Source organism: Equus quagga, chromosome 2 (assembly GCF_021613505.1).
Source record: "Equus quagga isolate Etosha38 chromosome 2, UCLA_HA_Equagga_1.0, whole genome shotgun sequence".
In the NCBI taxonomy this organism is placed as follows: Eukaryota; Metazoa; Chordata; class Mammalia; order Perissodactyla; family Equidae; genus Equus; species Equus quagga.
The window spans coordinates 151,890,111-151,912,607 of record NC_060268.1 but is presented as its reverse complement, the minus strand read 5'-3'; the positions used below and the strand labels follow the sequence as shown (position 1 = coordinate 151,912,607).

Genomic DNA, 22,497 nt, shown 5'->3' with positions numbered 1-22,497 from the left:
GCGGCCCCTCGGCCGGCCAGGTTCCGAGTGTGCGTCTTCGGGAAACTTATGTGCGCTAGTCGGTTCGCTCGATGCCTGGGCTTGTGGGTCGAATTGAGGTGCCGGAGTCCGCTACTGCCTAGCGCGCCTGGCGGGAGCCGCCGGCGTTGGCCACCCGCCGCCTGGGTGTGTGCCCCAGTGACCACAGGTGCCCCGGCGTCAGTTCTGGAAGAAACCTGAGAGCAGGGTGGCTTGGGTCGTGGGAGCCATGGTGAAGACGAACAGTGTCCCTGACGGGTGAGTATCCGCCGCAAGCTTCCCGGCCGGCGCGGGCCCGCGGCGACCAGCGGCGTCGCCAGAGGAGCGGGCGTTCCCGGGGGAGGATGCTCCCGAGCCCGCCGTGGACGAGCCGTCGCCCGCGCCGTCGAGCCTCTGACGGGCATGCGGGGCGCGCCTCCGCTCTCCCGCCGCCTCTGCCTTATCGGGAGGGGAGAGGTTCTTTGATTTGAAGCGCTTTGCATGTGGCATCCCGAAGACCGCCCTACCTGTGCCGGCGGTTCTTTTTTTTGCTATTAGTTAAGCAATTTAATCCTTTTAAAAGTCAAAATAAGGCATGCTGGACATGCTCACTCGTGTCATGTCATCTTTGCATAATAAGCGAAACAGCCTACATTTGTTTATTTTCTTATCCCAGTGAGTCACCCCATGTTAAAATAACGAGTTAAATAAACGATTCTGTGGTTTGAAATTTGCCCTGGGAATCTCTGGCGGGGATGAAGTTAGCGAACTTGCTCGCACAGGAGGCAGCACAGCGCGGTTGGGTAGGCTTTCGTTCACTCAAACGTTCGACAAATGTCGATTAGCTGCCTTCTATGTCAGGCGCTGTGCTTGGCGCTTTAATTCTAGAGAAACTTAGTGTTTAAAACTTCTAACGACCTTGTATATTTGGGAAAGGGGAGATGTGGAAGTGAAGAAACTGCTGCTGCAAAAAAAGTGTTTCAAGTGATATTGATCCATTATGGCATAAGTAGAAATAGAAGTTCTACTCACCTTAGAATCTGAAACAACTGCACAGCACTAAAGGTGTCCGAGCCTCGAAATCATGTGGCCAGAGTGTCATTTTAAATAAAATCCTTGTTGGGTCTCCCGTTTTGATTTTCTAGAGTTCTTCCAGTGTAGGAATTTAGGAACAATCTAGTGGAGAAAGAAGGAAAAAGTTAAGAAATACTTTCTTTACGTAGCAACATTATGGGCTAAATAGAATATGTGTGCATGTGCAAATAACATGTAATCTGTGGTGTTCCGTAAGTACACCTGACTTCTGGAATTATCATCGTACAGTAGTACGTGTTTTACAAAATACGTGAAGCATGTATTTACTGGGATGTATTACGATCACTACATCGAAGTGTTATGAAGTGTATCAGCCCAAATAATGAACTGGCTAAATTGAGGTCGTGCAGAATTTGAGATCTACCACCAGACAGCTTGTAGTTTAGAGGGGTAAAAAAAATCAACTCTAAGTATTTTCAAGTTTAAAGAGTATTTTGTCTTTTGGGGGAAGCAGTATCAGTCCCGCAGATATCTCATACTGTTGGCCCACATCTCACTTGCTAAATTATTTGGATTCAGTTCTTTTTTTCTTTTGTTTTTTTCTTCAGTTTCTGTCATTTATGGGTCAGGAGATTTCACATAAAAATCTAGACTTCTTGAAAAATCAGATTTAGAAAAATCAGATCTGTGCATGGCAGTCATAGAAGGCAATGGTCATTGTAAGTGATTTGTAGCTGTCTTTAGGAAGAAAAAGTCTCTGTAGTTCTTCAACCATCCTCCTCTAAGCCTCTCCGGCACTGAGGCTTACTGTCAGTTGCCTTTTATCATTTTATCATTTCTTTATTTGGGGCATGTTTTACTTTGTGTGTTAACCTGCCTGGCATTTGAATTTGCAACTCCAGCTGTAAAGGGTAAGTGTGAGGAAGGACCTTAACTTATGGTATTACTTGTTCCTAGAATAAAATGTCATATTGAGTCCAGCCAGACAGTGCTGTGAAGGACTCTTTTGTCAAAAAACATGGTTACTGGGCAAGCCCTAGTTGCCTAGTGGTTAAGTTTGGTGCACTCTGCTTTGGCAGCCCAGGTTCGGTTCCCAGGCATGGACCTACCCCACTCGTCTGGCCATGCTGTGGCAGTGGCTCACATACCAAAAAAAGTGGGAGGATTAGCAACGGGTGTTAGCTCAGGGTCAATCTTCCTCAGCAAAAAACCAAAAAAACCCCCCCAAAAAACAGAAACTAAACACTGTTACCTTCATGACATCAACCTTAGAAGATGAATCCACCTCAAATATCCCTGGAGTCCCTTAACTCAGTGAGCTGCAGTTTTGTCACCTGTACAACCTAGGTGATCATAGTATTCCCTGTCCTACCTCCCACCTCGGATTATGGTGAAATGTGACAGTGAAATATGAAAGTGTTTTGTAAACTGTAAAGCCGTTAAACACATTAGTTGCAGTAACTCTAAAGCATCAATTTTCTTATCTGGGGATTTAGATTTACTTTTACCTCCCAATGATCTCTCTTCCCAAAGTTCAAAAAAAAAGGGGGGGCCAGCCCGGTGGCATAGTGGTTAAGTTTGCATGCTCTGCTTCGGCAGCCTGGGCATTGCAAGTTCAGATCCCAGGCATGGACCTATACACTGCTCATCAAGCCATGCTGTGGTGGTGTCCCATTTACAAAGTAGAGGAAGGTTGGCATGGATGTTAGCTCAGGGACCATCTTCCTCACAAAAACGAAAAAAAGAAAATACATATGTCCACAGACAAGAGATACTCTGGTTAGGATAGATTTAGGAAAGAATAAAAAAAATGTACAATTGCCCTTTTAAATTATAGAATGTTTTGACATGAGTTTTGTTTAGAGGGGGTGGTAAGGGTAGGGATGAAGGGAGTAAAAGATATGAGAGAGAGAGGATGAGAAATGACCTTTGCTAAACCTTGCTGCTTAACAAACTTAATTTGAACACTATCAGATTTGAATTATTACAGTCAGCTGAATTTGGAGTCAGATGGTCTGCAATTATTTTTTGAAATAAAAATTAATTTTCCCATGGATTTCTAAAGGGTTTTATTTTTTTGAGGAAGATTAGCCCTGAGCTAACATCTGCTGCCAATCCTCCTCTTTTTGCTGAGGAAGACTGGCCCTGAGCTAACATCCGTGCCCATCTTCCTCCACTTTATATGTGGGATGCCTACCACAGCATGGCTTGCCAAGTGTTGCCATGTCTGTACCCGGGATCCGAACCGGCAAACCCCAGGCTGCTGAAGCGGAATGTGCGCGCTTAACTGCTGCACCACTGGGCCGGCCCCAGAACCGATCTATATTTTTAAGCCTTATTCTATAAACGTATTATCTAGAAATTAAAATACTGCCCTGTGTTCCACACTATATCTTTCATGCTTCAAGGGAGTAATCGTTAATTCTCCTTTGAAATTTACAGTTACCTCGTGTGAGTCTTTCATGAGTTTTTAAGATTCAATTTATTTTCTGAATGTATATATTAATGACAGAAGAGTATAAACATGGTTAATCTTTTTGGTTGCCTGAGTTTCTTAGAGTTTTAATGGTATAGTCACCAAAACTAATACTGATGTTTAACCTTAGTAACCAAATAAAGTCCAGTGTCTCTGGCAGCTTGACACTGAAACAGTATTCTGAAAGTTTCGTTTAAGATTTGGAGATTAGTAAATCCCACCCTGCTTCTTGTTTCTATCATACTTGGTAACCACCCAAATAATTTCATGAGCATCACAGTTTCGGCATCCCTTAACTTACTGCCATGACTGACTGTCTGCAGGACCATAACATCTAAAACTGTTCAATGTTAAAAATCCTAAATTCTAGCATTCTTCTCTCCTCCCTCTTTTTCTTTCATCTCTTTCTCCCTCTTCCATATTTTTCTATACTTAATCTCTGACCTCATGAAGACCCTGTCCCTTGACTATGCTTTTATCATCATTAGCCTCTACCTAGGTTAACTTTCTTTCTTGTCTAGCCACACCACTTGGTTCATTATTTACTCACACCAGTATCTAAAATTCCCTTGGCTGTTGTCTTTCTTCCACTTTCTCCAGCATGCTCTCTACTCTTAGCCATTTGCTTTTTCAACTTATATATATATAAAAGTAACTAAATTCTAGAAGTGAAAATCACACAACTAGGTTATTGCTATGACAGTATGTCATGCTCCATAAGGTAGCTCAGCCTTTCTTTTCCTTTCCCGCCCACAGCAACTGTTCTAACTTTTATCATTCCTTAAACCTTCTACCCCACTTTTGACCTTGTACTTTCAGCGGCTGGCTTTGCTTTTTCAGAGGAAATAGACTCTCACACAGGAACTGCAACACTGACTGCCAGCTTCATCAGCAGATATCCTTCTCTCCTGTCTCAGATGCAGAGGTACACTTTTTTCCTATCCACAGCTGATCCTATATGTGTCCTAGATTCCATTCATTCTTTTTTTTTTTAAGATTTTATCTTTTTCCTTTTTCTCCCCAAAGCCCCCCAGTACATAGTTGTATATTCTTTGTTGTGGGTCCTTCTAGTTGTGGCATGTGGGACACTGCCTCAGCGTGGTTTGATGAGCAGTGCCATGTCCGCGCCCAGGATTCGAACCAACAAAACACTGGGCCGCCTGCAGTGGAGCACGCGAACTTAACCACTTGGCCACAGGGCCAGCCCCTCCATTCATTCTTACTCCCCTGGGAGACATCATTTAACCTTTCTTCATCTTTAATATAACCTTTTCCCACCTCCCGGCACTGGCTTCACCTCCCCTTTCTCGCAAAAAGAAAACTCCTCCACTTGGATTATTTTCTGATTTCTGCTCTCTTTCTTTCCTCTCCTTCACAGCCAAACTCGTAGAAGGAGTAATCTCTCCCCTCCCTCCTTACCTGTTAGCTCCTCCATCCACAGTGTTCTGGCTTCCATCACCTGTTGTGCCGCCAAGGACTTTCTAGTTGCCAAATCCAGTGTGTCTTGTTAGACCTCCGAAAATGCACTTAGCTCTGTAGAGAGACAACTTCCCAGTCTTGAAGTTTCCTTCCTTGGTTTCTCTAACATCAGTTTCTACTGTTCTTCTCCCACCTCTTAGATCACTTTTAATTTTCTATCCCAATTCCTCTGGGTCTTGCTCTAATCTCTTTTTCTCGGATTTTTTAAGTTCTCCTCTTTGGCATATAAAGTACTCAAGTTCATCTTAAGAAGAGCAAAAAGCAAAAAACCCAAAACTCCTCCTCTGTCCACCCCTTAACTGTTGTTCTCTAGGATTTTGTCCTTGATCCTTTTCTCCTTTCATTTTGTGTTCTCTTGGCTCGTCTCATAGCTTCAACTACAGTCTATAGGATAATGATTCTCAAATCTGTCCTTAGCCCAGACTCCTTACCCAAGCTCCAGACTGTCTGTGACACCCTTACCCAAGTGTCCAAAGCACCCAAAATGTGTGGAGTTTAAAACCAACCTTGCCTCACAAAACTTATTCTCTGTATTTCCTATTTTTTGAATGAAGCCAGTATCTATTGTCACCAAAGTTCAAACTAAGAACAATTCTGAAATTTCATTTTTTTTAAATATCCCACACACAGTCATCAGGTTATTTGAAACTGAATCCTAAACAGCTATTCTTTGAAGCCTATCTTTATCGTCATTGCTGTGCTTTATCAGCCGTCATCTCTTGACAGTAGCCTCCTAATTGATTTCCTTGTCTCCAGGTTGCCCCCTTCTGGTTCATTCTTTACCCTATCACCAGAACTGTCTCCTTAAAATGCAGGCCTGATCCCCTGCTATCAGTCCCTCTGTATGATAAAATCTGAGCTCTTTGCCTGGCATCTATGAGGTGTCTCCTTTCTTCCAAAGCTTCATTTTCCACCACTCTGGGGCATGCACATTGTATTACAGCCATCCCAAACTGCTTTTTGTATCCTGGACACAGCATGTGGCATCATGCCTCAATGCCTTTGCATGTGCTATTGCTTGCTGGAATGCCACCCCTTCTCCCCCATAAAGTTTCTGCTGAAGTGTTACTTTCCTTTTTTTTTTTTAGGAAGATTGGCCCTGAGCAAACATCTGTGCCTATCTTCCTCTATTTTATGTGTGGGATGCCTGCCACAGCGTGGCTTGATAAGCAGTGCCTAGGTGCGTACCCAGGATCTGAATCGGCAAACTCCAGGGCCGCCAAAGCAGAGTGCGCGAACTTAATCTCTTTGCCACCAGGCCGACCCCATCAAGTGTTACTTTCTTTGTGATGCCATACCTAATTCCTTCCCCTGTGACACTGTGTGGTAATTACTTGCCTGTCTCTGCACCAGACTAAACACTGTTTGAGGTTTGAATCTCTTCATTCGTTAGTACTTATAAAAGTTTGTTGAGTGAATAAATGAGTAGCAATTAGCACAGTATCTTCAGGTAACAGTGAACCGTGATTCCTGGATATTTTGGGTGATGATCACATATTAACTTTGGGAAGGACCTGAGAGACAGTGTGGTCCAACTCTTCACTTATCAGATGGGGAAAATGAGGACCAGTAAGGTTAAGGGACTTAAGCACCTGTTTCCCAGGCACACCATACACATTGATGTCTTCATACCTTGTTTCTGTTCTTCAATCTGCCTAAAATGGACTGGGCTACCTGGCAGTGTACTACTTGTCCATGGACCTTCTTTGTTCAGTGTTGTCCTTGGACTACCAGCGTCAGAATTACCAGGAGTACTTATTTAAAATGCAGATTCCTGACCTCATCACAGAGTTGTTGAATCCATCTCTGGAAAGGAATCCAGAAAATCTATTTTAATTGAAGTTTCACTATATTGACACAAGAGACTAGCTTCTACTTCCCCCACGCTCTTCCCCTGCAAAACAAGCACACAAAATGAGAGAGAGAAGAAAAAATGCTCGTTCTACAATTGGAAAGGAACTGTGTTTTAGTATACTGCCAAAATCAATAGTTTGCAATAAATCTTTTGTGATTTTTATCTTTGTTAAAATAAAAGCAAACTGACTCAAACTTATATAACAAACAGGACAAAAACTAATTGAAGTTTAGATTTACTGTTGCTCCTTTTTTTTAATTTATTTTTTATTTTTTTAAGATTGGCACCTGAGCTAACAACTGTTGCCAATCTTCTTTTTTTTTTTTTTTTCCAGCTTTATCTTCCCAAACCCCCCTGTACGTAGTGTATATCTTAGTTGCAGGTCCTTCTAGTTGTGGGATGCGGGACGCCGCCTCAACGTAGCCTGATGCGTGGTGCCATGTCCGCGCCCAGGATCCGAACCCTGGGCCGCTGCAGCGGAGCGCACGAACTTAACCACTCGGCCACGGAGCTGGCCCCTACTATTGCTCCTTCTTTAGCAAGACCTCTCTCTTACTCTTCAATTCAGTTTTTCAGTGAGACTGTTAATCGTGATTGTGAGAAAGAGATAGAAGGAGAGGTGGATGATTTTCAAAGGGATTCTTTTACATTTACCATTCTTTTTCATTTAGTGGTTGAGGGAGAGTCCCATTTGAGGCCCCAAAAGAGAACTTGGCACACCTTATTGCTGACATTTCTCCATAGGATTGGAAGTGCCCTAATGGGTAGTTGATCTCCCCTAACTTAGAGAAATAATGGCATTGTGCAGATGAACCTGTCGATAAAGGCAGCTGATTACCATACAGAATTGAATGTTAGGTTGGCTGACTCTCCCTGATCAAGTCAGTAGTAAGCACCCGAGTTTGCCATAAACTTACCTGATTTCTGGCCTGGCAAGAAGAATGTGACTTAGGAAAATTTAAAGTCAGCAGTTAATGTCTTGGAATTGAACAAAGTATTTATTCACCCCTCTCAATTTCAGCAACTGTATGTTGTTTGTAATACCTGTTTTTGATACGTTTTTTTAAAGCATGTGGCACATAGAGCTTTCATATGAGTTCTAATTGCTGTACAATTGGAACTTGATTTTCTTTGCATAAATCTGAGTTTTTGTATTGTGAAGTAGATGCTGTAATAATATGGGTAATTTTTTATGTTCAATTTTAGACCCTAATTTTTATTAGTGTTGCCCAATAAAACTATGCTAACTTCCTTCTCAATTCATTTTTTTTAATGAAAAGCAAATCAGGTTCAAATATAACTGTACTGATGATCATTCCTATACCTATTTAATTTTGTGGAAAGATCTGTCAAATTTAATGTTTTATTGTATACCACTTACATTGACCTTTATAGCAGTAGGCAGTAATTGGTTATGATATAAAGAATGTAAACTTAACATACACCTCATATTATTGATGCTCCTACAAAACCTGTCCTGTTTGTTATATAAGTTTGTCAGTTTGCTTTTATTTTAAGTAACAAAGATAAAAATCACAAAAGATTTATTGCAAACTATTGATTTTGGCAGCATACTAAAACACAGTTCCTTTCTCATTGTAGAATGGGCGTTTTTTCTTCTCTCTCTCATTTTGTGTGCTTGTTTTGCAGGGGAAAAGCGTGGGGGAAGTAGAACTCGAAGAAGCCATCAAATATCTTGGCAGATCAAATACATATTTTGAAAAGTGCAAAATAAGACTGTATTCTGGATTCTTTTTAATATGTATCTAACAATTTAAAACTTTTAAAGCAGTGTTTGCATATTCCCTTGCATAATTATCTTCAGTACACTGATAACATACTGTTACTTTTGCAAAACAGGCGTAGCCTCAAGAGGCCATTAGGCTTGGTAGCTATATCAGAAAAAATTTTAGTGTCAACTCTTTTAAAATTAACTGACTACATCACACGTTCTTCAAAATTCATTTGCTTCACAACAAATACTTCCATGCAGCTAGGTCAGTTTGGTTAGTCATTCTGGGGGTACGTTTTGAAGCTAAGTTCTTCGTGACGAAATTCACTGAGATTCTTCCATTGCAGTCTTTACAACTGTAAAGAATGACATTTTCCAGTCCAAAACTACTTTTAACTGTGTCCTGTAGCAATGCCCATCAAAATATTTCCAGAATACATTTGTGTAGGCCCCACTTTTGGCAGTTCTGGTGTAGCTTGCATAGATTGAGACCAAGATGTCTAACATTTCTGTAAAGAGTTTTTGAAATTCTTATGTATCCCTCTGGTAGAGAGCCACTCCTTTATGGAATAGAACTCTGTCAAGCACTTACTTAAGCATTTTCATTGTGTAGGTGGCTTTGTCCTCTATCTAGGCGAGAGTTCTAGCTCCTTAACTTGCTCAGTAAGGTACCAATCCCATTGTCTGTCTGGATTTAAGAAGAAATAGTCACCACTTACTGTGTGCTAGATGCTGTGGGTTTGACTTTATATCTGTGATCTGGATATAAAGCCTTCAAGTTGTATGGATCCATGTCAACAAGCACTATAAAACAGCACACCAGATTCCTGTGAGAGAGTAGGATCCAGAATTGTCCTTCATTTTTCCTCAAAAGCTTGACCAGAAGAAGTGTTATTACAGAAGATCAATTCAAGGGTGTGCAGTCCATTCATTCCTCCTGATGGATCAAGCTGAACCAATCACAATTTATGTACTTGGACTATATTCCTTAATTCTTTGAAGAATTATTTTCACCAAGTCATACTCAGTCATGAAGAATGTTGTTCCCAGTGATATGAATGATTTCTTTTAGGATTCAGTAATAGAAAATGTTTGCTTTTTGGTATTGCCTGATTCTTTTTTGATATTTTATAAATATTGTATAATGTATAAATGCTTTCTCTTTTTGCTTTTCTGAGAGGCAAATATGAAATTCAGTCAACATCTAAACTGGCCTTTATGATCTGTATTTTTTGATGTTTACATGTTCTTGATTTTCTACTTATATTTTATTTGTATTTTAATGGCTTAAAATTCTTTGTGAAATTAGTTAAATGTAAACTAAATTAAGTTGAACGTCTGGCATTTCAGTACAGTGTAAAATCTTAAGTTACTGCGGCGTTAACCAAAACCTTTGATAACTGGATTATAGAGTGGGATAAGAAGTAGAATGAAATCCTATGTTTGAAATGGCTTCGAATAAAAGAAAAAAGCAGTTAAGACTTGATGCCTCTGTCTGATTATTCACCTGAATACTTACACGAATTAGCACATTTGCTGATTGGTTAATTTTCAACTTCCTCAGGATCTTTAAAAGTTCACGTAGTTGTATTCTGAGGTTATTTGAGCATGATCTACCATTTGGAATTATTAATATATGATACTTTTTCATACCTAAATGATTTCAGTTGTAAAGATATAATATACATGAAGTCTAGTGTTGATGGAACATATAGTCAAGAAACGTTGAAAAAAATTTGTCTTGCATATCAATAGGCATTTCATATAGCTTTAGAAAAGGGAGAGATGGCTATGGGCTACGTTGATTGGAGGTTTCTTATAGGACTTGAGTTAAGGCTTGAAGCAAGACTTGGATTGAGATTGGTGCTTCTCAACCAGGGGCACTTGTTTTCCACAGGAGACATTTCACAATGTCTGGAGACGTACTTGGTTGTCACAACTTGGAGCATTTAGTGGGTAGAGGCCATGGATGCTACTAAATATCCTATGGAGCACAAGACAGCCCCCACAACAAGGAATTGTTCAGCCCAAAATGTCATTAGTGCCCAGTTGCAGAACCCTAATTTAGATGGTCAAGAGCCTAGGGAAAGGCACAAAACACTTCATATATTTGTGGGTTCCGATGGAGACCTGCTAGACTGGGAGACAGGTGGGATCTGTGATGAAAGGTAAGATTCAATTTGTGGGATAAGGCTGTATAATATAGGGCTCTGAAGGGGTCTCGGCAGACTTGAATTTACCCTGTAGTAACAGTATTTACAGAAGGTTTCTATAACGGTGAGATAGATAGCAGGTGGAATAAATTGTGGTGGGGGTGGGAGGGTGGGATCTGAAAGGCAGAGGAGACACATGAGAGACCACTGCACTTATCCAGGGGTGAAGTGATAAGGTTAGAGTGAAGTGGTAAGAACGAAAAGGAGATCGATAGAAAGTTGTTACAATTACTAAGGTTAACTAAGAGATTGAAGGGTTTAAGCAAAGGGATGGGTCCCAAAAGACCTTTGCTTTTGATCTCACACCACTTTCCTGTGCTCTAATCACTGAATTTCACTACCCATCCTCCTCCAATGTGTCAGTTGTTTTGTAACTCTGTCATTGCAGCCTCTGTTCCTTTTCTGTGAACCAGCCTTCTCTTTCTCCACCTACTCCTTCGTCCAGTGAGTAGAAAATTCATGGAACATTTTAGCCAAGGAGGTGGTACAGACTAAAAATGTACAGGTTTTCAAGAGGGATTCAAAACTTGGCAGGTAAAGTCTTGACTTGAAGGCTGATTTTAACTTTCCTAATAATCCTCTGCCTTCTTAGAAAACATCCCTTGCTACCAGTGACCGAATATTTGTTTAGATGAAAAATTAATTTATTTATATGCTAAGTTATGGGTGATTTGGGTAAAATACTTTAGAAAAAAGAAATCCTAGTTGTAATCGTCTTTTAAAAGTGTAGCTGCTCCTACAGTATAGAAGGATTAAGACATTTTTAAATGTTTGTATTAAAGACGCTTTAGAAGGTTAGAAACCATTGAAATGGGAGTACTTTGGATTCTATCCTAGTCTTACCTCTCCAGCTACTGAGGTGTATAACTTTGGGTGAATAATTTTATAATAATTTGCTTTAGTTTCCTTTTCTATAGAATAGGAACAAATATGTATTCATTTAATCAGAGAATGAGAATGTAATGAGGACCTAGCAGGGTAGGTAACAATTTATCTAAAAATATGTGTCCTTTACAAATGCAAATGCTAAGCAAATTTTATTTTCATAGGCATCTGTGATAAGGTTGTGATGTGGGGGATTTTTAAAAAATAGAATCAGGCACAGTATTCTAAGAAAATAGCACAGGAATCAGGAAGAAACTCTAAAAAGCTTAAACTTCCACCCTGGGGTGGATGCTTCATCTTTTTTAGTTCCTTCTCATTGCTTGGAGAGTATATTGCTCTCTCTAAAAAGCTAAAAGTTCAAGGGTGAATCCCCCCTTCCTTCCTGAACAAAGAGTTTCCTACACTTTTCTACCTCTTTTGCCCCAGATATAGAATGTGCCTTAGAAGAGGAGTGACAGGACCAAGATTCAAGTCTTGACTTTACCATTAATTTGGTGTGATACTAGGCAATTCCAATCAATCTTGGCCTCATTTTTTCCATCTCTCAAGTGGGGATAAATAATACCTCCCTAAAAAATACGCTATCTCATATAGTGCCATATGAGAAATAAATGAGATGATATCCATGAAAGCTTCTGAGAGAAGTGAAAGTCTGGGAATGTAAATTGTTATTACTTCTAACTACTTTTCAATTGTCACCAGAATGTGGTTGAGCTCTGGTTCCGGAGATGGCTAATCAGCATTAGTGAAATGACCTCACTTATTTATACTTTGCATTTATTTGTTTGATTGCTTATTTGTTTGGTATGTGGTATAGACACTGTTTCAAGCAAGTAAGATATTGCTACTTGGTTTTTAGTTTGGTTTATGGCTCAGGGAAATATTTGTTTTTGGTGTTTTTTTTTTGAGGAAGATTAGCCCTAAGCTAACACCTGCCACCAATCCTCTTTTTGCTGAGGAAGATTGGTCCTGAGCTAATGTCTGTGCCCATCTTCCTCTATTTTATATGTGAGACACCTGCCACAGTGTGGCTTGATAAGTGGTGCGTGGGTCCGTGCCCAGGGTCCGAACTGGTGGCGGAGCATGTAAACTTAATCACTATGCCACTGAGGCAGCCCTCTGTTGGTGCTTTTATGCCCACATCTTAATGTATCTTCTGTAAACTGAAAAGTTTATTGAATATACTGTATGCATACTGCCATGCCAAGTGCTCTTTGGGGATATAAAGGAAGCATAAATTCTTTCTGTCTTAAAGGAGCTTAGAGTATTTGTTGTAGGGATAAGACATCAGAAAAAAATTTAGAGATTAAGACATATAATAGCTTGTGGAATTATATGATTCATTGAGTTAATAGAAATGGCTGTTCAGAGAGGAAGAACTCAAAGGGGACTTTTTTAGGACAGAACAGTCTAAAATTTCTTCCATATTACTTCCATACTTCCTTGTATTGTTAATGCTTGAGGAATAGCTCTCTGCTGGATGTCAAAACCAAAGATGAACATGTTTGTGGAATTATCATAGTCACAAAGGAATGTCATTTATGATAGTGGAATTAGATGTACTGTTGAGAAAAGGATAAATGTCATAAGTATTGAAGAGCATCTCATTCCACAGGGAAGAATACCATCAAAGAAATTATCTTATATGTCACAAGTAAAATTATCAGAGTTAGTTATTTAAAGGCAAAAATGGGCCTTTTGTTTATAATGACTTTTGATAGAAGTCATTTTCTAATTTCTAAAGAGAAAGAAACCTATTTCAACATTATTGCTTTGTTATTGGATTTTGGTGGCATTTCAGTTGTATTTAAAAACTTGAGAAACTGTGTTTTTCAATTCTTATAAATTATCAAAATCTAATTTCTATTCTTGCAAAGGAAAGGACTGCTGGAACATAGTAATCACTCGTTCTGAAAGATAGTTTTGCTGGATATAGAATTCTTGGTTGATGGTAGTTTTCCTTTCTGCATTTGAATGTCATTCGCTGCCTTCTGACCTTCATTATTCCTGATGGGAAGTTAGTTGTTAATCTTATTGAGATTCCCTTATATGTGATGTGTTGTTTTCTCTTGTTGTTTTCAAGGTTTTTCCTTCATCTTTGTTTTTCAACAGTCTGACTATGTGTCTTGGTGTATATCTCTTTGAGTTGAGCCTATTTGTAGTTAAGTAAGCTTCTCAGGTGTTTAGTTGAAGGTTTTCATCACATTTGATAAGTTTTATGCCATTATTTCTTCAAATATTTTTGTCCAGCTCTTTATTCCTCTCTTCTCTTTCTGGGAGTCACATTACATATATGTTAGTGAACTTGATGGTGTCCCACAGCTTTCTGAATCTCTGTTAATTTTTCTTCATTCTTTTGCTGTCTGTTCTTCAGACTGGATAATGTCTATTTAAAAGAGGAATTTCTTAAATTTGAATATATCATAGTCTAAAACTTAACATATCAAGTGTATGTTCTTTTTAAAAATTTTCCCACCAAATACCAAATGTGAAGTTAGATATTTCTTTATCTTTCTTATTATACTAACTTTTGACATAGGTATGTGAGGTGTAGGGTATCAGGACTCAGGATAATATTGCAGGCAAATTGCTTGTTTAAAAAATGCAAAACAAAAAAAAACCCCAAAAGGCCACAACCTTACCTTTTTGATTGTTCTAGAAGTGTTGATGGTTCTGGAGGGATGACATGTAGTTCATGAGGGAAAGTGTCACAAACCAATGAAGTTAACTTGGAGAAGAGGTAGGCCAGGGGGAAATGGGGAAGTTCTATCCTGAAAGAAGGGGTATGCAGAGGATCAGAAGCAAGAGAAAACATGACATGTTTAGAATGGGACAAGTTGCTCAGCATGGGAAAATGACCTCAGGTGGGTCAGAAAAGCCAGATTGTCAGAGAGGTCTTGTGTGTCTTGCATAGACTGAAGAAAACCATTGAAAGATTTTAAGCAGAGGAACGATGTGATAAAATTTAGCTAAAAATCCAATACAGTATTGTGATAAATTGCTAAATGAATGATAGAGAACTAAGTTTCATAAGAATTAGAGGAGGATACAAAACAATGAATCAATGATTTTGCTTAATGACAGTATCTAGGTGACATTTGACTCTGAGAGTCTTAAATGTTGGTTTTTATGATTATGATGAGATTGTTTTTTACCTGTAAATAAAATATATACAAATAATACATAAATTACTTTTTTAATATTGATTGAAGTAAGCACTTCAGTACATTAAATAGTAATTTTATAAAGCCAAATTTATTTAATATTTATAGAGCATCTGCTGTGTCGTAGGCACTGTACTGAGTGAGGAAAGACAGACAGTCACTCTCACAGAGTTTATGATAGAGAGAGAAACCACTGTTTGTCAAAAAACCACAAAATTATGTGTGTAATTACAGACTGTTAAGTGCCATAAGGAAGGTGAAAGGTGTGTCTAGTGGGAGTAGGTGGATGGATGTCAAAGGCTTTCCTGAAAACTGATATTTAAACTGAAATTTTGAGGGTGATTGAGGGGGTGAAATGGGGTGGATGGTGGGTAGAAGGAATAGCAGAGAGCATTGGAAGGGCTGAATAAATGAAATAGAATGAAGCCAGAGCCTGGAAGAGGGAAGCATGGTGCAAAAGTGAAGCTGGAGAAGTAGGGAATTAAAAGTGCTTATTTAAGAAATCTATGTTATAATTGGAATTTATCAAACATAACTTAGGGAATAATTTTTTATATGACAAAGAATGATTTTTGATACCAGATTTCTCTTTGTTATTCATGATAAGTCATCATAGGTAAACAAAGATGTTTAAAGTTAATGAACTATAGTTCTTTAACCAAGATTAGTCAGAAATTAAAACATCTCTAAAATAATCATGTTGAGTAAATGATTTTGTTTCCTAACCATTTATTAAAACATTGTAGTTTTTCATATTTTACTCTTATTGTTCCCACATTTAATATCTATTACCACTCTTTATTTAATATATTAATAGTGAAAATGATGTAAAATTCATTAACTATTTTCCTTCTCTTACTGTTGCACAAGAAAATATTGTTTTGTGTGTTGAAAATTTATATTAGGAATGGGTGCTCCCTTATTTACTGTAGAAGTGCTATGTATATGTAAAACCTTAAATTGTTGGGGTTTTTTTTGAGAGAGAGGAAGCAGTAAATTAAAATTTCATGTATGATAGCACTAAGAAAGCAACAAACCAACAAATTAGGCTCTATTTATTTAAAAATGGCTTTTTTGTTTACCTTCTTGAGTCATTAAAATATTTTAGTTATAATTGTAGTTGTTTACTTTTGTTACAGGTGGAAGACTGTGACGCCATTGGACATCCTCTACCTGGAACCCAATTTATTGCTTTTAAAGTTCCTTTAAAGGGAGTATGTATAGTATTTTCTTATCTGTCTCATAATGAGAAGAATTGAGACTAATGTGATCCACGTTTACTTAGTGTTATGCTTTTCTGTGTAAAAACGTGAATGTAAGTTTCAAGCAAATGTTTGACGTTATGGAGATTAACAATAAACTTTTTCACACATATAGTTATTAATTGTTCATGCTTGTATAAGACAGTGGTTTTGAAAATTTTTTAATAACAGCTTTATTGATATATAATTCACATAACATAAAATTCACCTATTTGAAATATATATTTCAGTGGTTTTTAGTATATTCGTGGAGTTGTGCAGCTGTCACCACAATTTTAGAACATTTTTATCATCCCCTTCCCAAAAATAGAAACCCATGCCCAGTAGCAGTCACTCTTCTTTCTCCCTCACTCTCACCCTCCACCCTAGGCAACCACCAATCTGCTTTCTCTCTTCATAGATTTGACTGTTCTGGACATTTCATACAAAAGGAATGACACAATGTGTGTCTTTTGTGACTGGATTCTTCAGCATAATGTTTTCAAGGTTCATCCATGTTGTAGCATGTATCATATTTAGTTTCTTTTTATTGCCAAGTTGAATTAATTTTTTAACCGTTAAACTTATTTTATTGAAAACAGATTTAACAAGATTAAATACTGTTTTGAGAGAAGATCTCTTTAATTAATCCTAATGTTATTTTTGTTTTTTATAGTATGCTACCTATTTAAAAGTTATAATCCAAAAATAAAGTTGGTTTTAGTACCGTCCCCACATAAAAAAATTGGCATTCTTTTATTAATTTGTCAAATCCTTTGTATAGCATTTCCTAAAAAGTAAAAGATACGTGAAACCCATGCCATGTTTTATATGGCCTCAGAACCATGGCAGCTTTAGTTTCTCTTACTTTCTCAGACGTTAGGAATATGAACACACAGTTCAGAATCTTTTATACTTGACTCCTGATTTAACTCGGATTTTTTTTTCCAGTGGTCTTTAGGTTACGTTTGTTACACGCTGAGAGAGAATTCCTGTACTGTAAAACCCACCCTTGTAAAGTATACAGTTTACAGTATTCAGTGGTTTTCAGTATATTCATAGTTATGTAATCATCACTACTAATTCCAGATTATTTTTATCATCTCAAAAAGAAGCCTTGTACCTATTAGCAGTCACTCTTTATTTTTCCCTCCCCCGACCCCTTACAACCACTAATCTACTTTCTGTCTTTGTAGATTTGCCAATTCTGGACATTTCATATAATTGCAATCGTACAATATGTGGCCTTTTGTGACTAGCTTCTTTCACTTAGCATGTCTTCAAGGTTCATCTATGTTGCAGCATGTACTAGTAGTTTCTTTCTTTTTATTGCCAAATTGAATTAATTTTTAAAATTTATATTTGGCTTTGTAGTACATTATGCTAACTGCAGTTTTGTCTTATTGACCATGTAATACAAATATCAAACCCGTTGTACCATCAGCACACACCATGGAGAGCACTAACAGATACGGTCTAGGAGCATGCTGCTAAGTTTATAGACACTGACCAAAATTATATATTTACCACCAGGTAATCCATGTTTGACATTTGATAACATTTTAAAAATTCTTTATTCTTCTTTGTTTAATATAAACATGGAAACTTAGAACCTTCATATCTAGGAGAAAAATGAGTATTTAATCAAACAAGGCAGCCTGGTATCATGAGCTGGATAAAGATGAAAATTTCTGGGTTAAAATCTTGACAGCCATTTAGCCTGTGACATTGGACAAGTAATTGAATCTTTGAGAGCCTCAATTCCAAGATCCCTCCTAACTCTAATGTTGTAATTATACTCTAAGAATCTTGGATTAATTCTGATTACTATTTGATTGAAAAAAATCCTGCCAGATTACTTTAGTGAGAACTCTACTACAAAATTATTTTCAATTCATGGTTAATACTTTATTTCAAATTGGATTTGATGCAAAAATTCCAGTGGAGGGGCCAGCCTGGTGGCGCAGCGGTTAAGTTCATGCATTCTGCTTTAGCGGCCCAGGGTTTGCCAGTCTGGATCCCGGGTGCAGATCTACACACTGCTTGTCAAGCCATGCTGTGGCAGGTGTCCCACACATAAAGTGGAGGAAGATAGACACAGATGTTAGCTCAGGGCCAGTCTTCCTCAGCAAAAAGAGGAGGATTGGTGGTAGATGTTAGGTCAGGGCTAATCTTCCTCAAAAAAACCCAGTGGAGCAAAGCAGGATAGTCCCTTCTTGAAATGTTTGAAGTCCTTGGTGACAAGGAGTTACATCTCTCCACTTTTTAGCCTGTATCTTATGTGTGCCCTCTAAGCAGTCCTTTCCAGATGCCTATAGTTCAGTCAGTGTAGCTCATTAATGAAGCAGACTTCCACTTCTCCACTTCGATGTAAGAAAACACTTACCTGCCATTTATGTATAGGTTAATAGGCACTGGATCCTGTATTAGACATTTGTGCATTTATCCCATTTAATCCTCACAACAGTTCTATGATGTAAGTATAAGATGTTGAAACTGAAGCTTAGAGAGGAAAGTAACTTGTCCAAATTATATAGCTAATAGTGGATTATTAGCTATAGCTAATTATATAGCTAATAATCCTCACAACAGTTCTATGATGAAGTCTAAGATATTGAAACTGAAGCTTAGAGAGGAAAGTAACTTGTCCAAATTATATAGCTAATAGTGATAGAACTGGGACTCAAGCCCATGTTGATCTGGTGATTTCTAAGCCTCTGACCTTAATCACAAGGATCTTTGCTGCTGTCCCAATAGTATGCATTCTGTGACTTCCCTTGTGTGAATGTATGTGTTTTAACTGTAACTCTCACTGTAGACCAACCTGTATTTTGGATTCTAATTTTATAAGTGGTCTTAATTTGGGTTCCCCCCAAGCAGACCCTGAGACAAGCATTTGAATTCAAGTGGTTTATTAGGGAGGTGATCTCAGGAAGCACCAGTGAGGGAATGATGGCATGCGTGAAACAGGACAGTGAAGGAAGCCAGTAAAGGATGTGTTGTCTCAGGTTATCACTTTGGACAAGCTCAATATCTCTACGGGACTCAGATAGTTTAGAATACACTTCAGAGATATCCAACTCAAGGGATGAGGAAGTTAGGGTATTTATCCTCATATTGTCATCTATCTTTGACTGAGGGCTTTTCTTGCAGGCATTAAAACTTCTCTGTCCTACCCTGTGCATGCACAGACCAGAGAAAGCCCTCAGGTAGATAGTCCCGGGTGCTTTCTGTAGGATGCTGCAACATGCCTGGAACATGCTAAGGGGAATGGGCAAGGCACTGACAGGGTCAGCTACAGCAACAGGATCCAAGACTTTGACCTGTTTCTCAGGGTTTTTCCCCCTTCCTTGTTAGTATAGCTAATGACCTTGATTGTATCTCTAGACAGGATTATTTTGTGATTGGCCATTAAGCTTTCTATAAATGGTACCTACCTTCACCTAAAGTCAGATTAATAGTCGTCAGAAGCGTACTTCCTCATGTTCTGCAGGTCCTTTTAAGTTCTGGACATTTTGGGGAAAGAGAACAGATGATTTGGTTGATCAGCTTTGAGCAGATATAGAGGGTTTTTTCTATTCCTTTGGAGCAAAGAAGTTCAAATTGCAAATCAGCTAATTTGGGTAACTATAAGGGAAGTGTATTCCCAACTAACTTATTCATAAGGTAGAGGCGAGGAGGAAGATAGTATAAAGAAAGGTGAAGGAAGGGCTTGCAGAACACTCTCAAGTAGTATATAATCAGGTCTTGGTAATTCATGAGTGAAATATCTGCTTTATATATTTATTTGCAGCTACATTTATTTGCAACTAGTTTAACTTCTGATCTTATATTTAGTTACTGAATTAAAGATCATTCAAATCTTTGGAAGCAGAATGAGGCTAACACATAGAGAATAAGAATAAGGCTCACTTCATTTTAGATGTCTATTCTAAATGCCTCAAACTAATAGAAAGTGAATATGATTTTCTTTGTCTAATTCAGCCTTCGGACTTCAGATTAGGATGTTTGAAAGAGGAAATTATCATACATACTTCTATACATAGCTAATTTTAGAGCTAAGGTGCATAAAAGGGTAAATCAGTGCAGTGGTTTCCAAATACTAGTCTGAGACTACCTTCTCTGGCTGCCTTTGAATCACTAGGTCAGCTTAAAAATGGTTCCTGGACTCCACCCCCCAGAGAACTGTTTCAGTAGCTCATGGTGGTGTCTAGAAACTTTTGTTTTTTGGGGGTTTTTTGGTGAGGAAGATTGGTCCTGAGCTAATATCTGTTGCCCATCTTCCTCTTTTTGCTTGAGGAAGATTGGCCCTGAGTTAATGGCCCCACTCTTTTGGTTTTTTTTAAGTTCCTTCTGTTGATTATGGTGAGTAGCTAGGTTGGGAATCACTGATAGAGTCAATTCACCTTATTTTAAAGATACATAACCCAGGGCCCAGAGGGCTTTAGTGACTTCTCTGAGGTCACACAACAAGGTAATAATGGAACTAAGACTTGTACTCACTTCTTATGACTCTCCAGAGTTCACCTCATGATACCACAGCTGCCTCTCCTGCTGGAAATTTAGGGAGACAAGAGGGAAGGAGGGCTGTCACAAGACATCAAACCTATTTAAACTTTTTATTTTAATTATGAAGGAGATGATATCCTCATATAGAAAGTTAGGGATGTCAACTAGAGCAAATTTGATTTTTGCTAATTGGGAAGAATTTTATTAGAATCAAACCCATTAATATTAGTTGAATGAGGCACTTCCTGAATTTCTGAAGATGAACACAGCCTGAAGAGGTTTCTTAGGAAAGTCCTCACGTAGATTCTAAACTAAACCAGCTAACGTAGAAAGTTTTAATTAGCTCCTCTTTGTTGTACTTCCAGAACCAGTGGCTGTAGGCCTTGAGACTCTTTGGAGGAGATGTGGAATACTCTAAGACTGTGCTTTCCAGTATGGTAGCCACTAACCACATGTGGCTATTGAGACTTGAAATGTGGCTAATCCAAACTGAGATGTGATCTAAGTGTAAAATATACACCAGATATTGAAGGCTTAGTAAAAAATAAAATTCTCAACAATTTTTTATTAATTTCATGTTGAAATAATATTTTAGATATATTGAGTTAAAATGTTAAAATTAGTTTCATCTGTTTCTTTTTTACTTTTTTAATATGGCTACTAGAAAATTTTAAATTACATAGGTGGCTTGTGTGATATTTGTGTTGGACAGCACCACTCTGTGAGTTATAAGATATTTTATGGACATACAGTATGTGTGTTTTATGTATCTGTGGAGATCTCATGCAGCCCCTGAGGTTCAGGCTTCAGTGCAGGTTCTTCACCCATCACTTTAGGGGACCCAGAAAGCCCTTAGATATCTTGCAAACTGAACATGCTTCAAGGAAATAACCAGGAATTCACAATTTCTTTTAATTATTCTGAGGAGAGATAATAGCAGATTATTTTTCTAAAGCTCCTCAAAACTTCATAAATTGCAGCATTTACTTGTAATCCTTTGTTTTGGACCCCTTTGTACAAAGTGTTTTTACCATTATAAATACTGGCGCAGTGAATGTCCTTATACCCAATCTCTTTTCCCCCCATGTCTCTGATAATTGCCTTAGGATAATTTCCTAGACAGGAAATCACTGAAGCAAAGGATGTAAGTGTGTTTAGGCTCATCTCACAGCTCTAATTAGTTAAAAGTTTTGCCAATGTTTTTAAAGCTATGAAAGTTTTCACTGATTCTTTTTACCTTCTTATATTTTTTTTCCTTGTTTATTCTGTTATTAATTTACATTTTATCTGTATTTTGTAACCTTATTGTTCATTTTTCATTATAGGTAGTTAATCAGAGACTTAGTCCAACCCAGAAGTTTACACCAAAAGACTTAATTAGTGCAATAAAAGCACTAAATGTGGAGCTTGGATTAATTACCGATTTAACATACACCACAAGATATTATGAAGTTAAGGTAAAGTTACACATGTATTTTGTTATCATGGATAGGTCTTGTAATAGAAAAGATTTTTTAATACTGCATTTGGAAGGTGAATTGAGATACTCTCTTGGTTATTTTAATATAAATTTCAGAATTTCCCGTGTGTGATCTAGAGATCTTCTTAATCCTTCACACAATCATACAGTATCGTTTTTCTGAAATCATGGATTGTACAGAGAGGGAAAAAAACAGAATTTTATTCTTTTAAGAGGACAAAATAACTAAAAGAAAGAAATGTAGATGGAAATAGAAAAGAAAAGAAAAAGGGGAGCAAGGCAACAAAATAAAGGGGGAAAAACAGCAATAGATAGAAAAGAGAGCAAAAGAGAAAAGGATAAAGAAAAGGAAAAATGCGAGATAGGTATTACTCTACAACAGTGTTTTTTGAACTTTCTTTAGCAGCAAAATCCTTTCAACTAAATCTTGC

At 38.0% G+C, this 22,497-nt stretch overlaps 1 long non-coding RNA gene across 1 annotated transcript; it reads left to right on the top strand.

Annotated features, from left to right (window-relative positions):
* The first annotated feature begins 47 nt into the window (after positions 1-47).
* On the top strand, positions 48-22,044 carry LOC124236113 (uncharacterized). The gene is made up of 3 exons (XR_006887646.1): positions 48-276; positions 15,976-16,050; positions 21,912-22,044. It is a non-coding gene; the product is annotated as an uncharacterized LOC124236113 (long non-coding RNA).
* The last annotated feature ends 453 nt before the right edge of the window (positions 22,045-22,497 follow it).